At 33.5% G+C, this 699-nt stretch overlaps 1 non-coding gene across 1 annotated transcript; it reads right to left on the reverse strand.

Moving 5' to 3' along the window:
- Positions 1-246: 246 nt before the first annotated feature.
- TRNAK-UUU (transfer RNA lysine (anticodon UUU)) lies at positions 247-319 on the reverse strand. The gene has a single exon. It is a non-coding gene; the product is annotated as a tRNA-Lys (tRNA).
- Positions 320-699: the final 380 nt, after the last annotated feature.

Below are 699 nucleotides of genomic sequence, written 5' to 3' on the forward strand. Positions count from 1 at the left end.
AAAAAAACATAATTCGTGCTACGTTTCTTCACCATAAATTAGACTTTAGCCTGAAACATTAAGAACTGGATTTTTATCTATAAAAACCTTGACTCAGTAACACAATAATAATAATAATAATAATAATAATAATAATAATAATAATAATAATAATGTCACAATAAAGGAATTCGAAGTTCCTACCTGAATTTCTGTTTCGTAAAAAGTAAACATTGCAATACTTTTGTTAAGAAAGAAAAAGTAGCTCGCCCGAACAAGGACTCGAACCCTGGACCGTTAGGTTAAAAGCCTAACGCTCTCCCGACTGAGCTATCCGGGCTCCTTGCTGGGTAGCTTGCTCTGCCGGAAAATCCCGTATTACGGAAGTGCATACCAGGCATTTTTTAAGGGCTGCAATACTCAGATATAGCAAAAGGTTAAAACACAAAAGACAGCTGGTACTGTACCATCTATTATTATTATTATATTTATTCCAGATTCTGGGTTCTTATGTACTGCACATTTATTAATATTACTCCGACAGAGGGTATCCTTTCCCTTTTATAGTATAAAGAAATCAGATTTTTGACGAAATTGAAGTATGTTGAGAAGTGTACTTTAGTGGAAAATTTTAAAAATTGTTGATTTTCTTTGCTTTAATAACATTTCAACAACAATTTTTGGAGCAACGTCGGACCCGACATATAATGTAGACCAGTG

The sequence above is a fragment of the Thermobia domestica genome, chromosome 11 (assembly GCF_964235325.1).
Source record: "Thermobia domestica chromosome 11, izTheDome1.hap1.1, whole genome shotgun sequence".
NCBI classification, from domain to species: Eukaryota; Metazoa; Arthropoda; class Insecta; order Zygentoma; family Lepismatidae; genus Thermobia; species Thermobia domestica.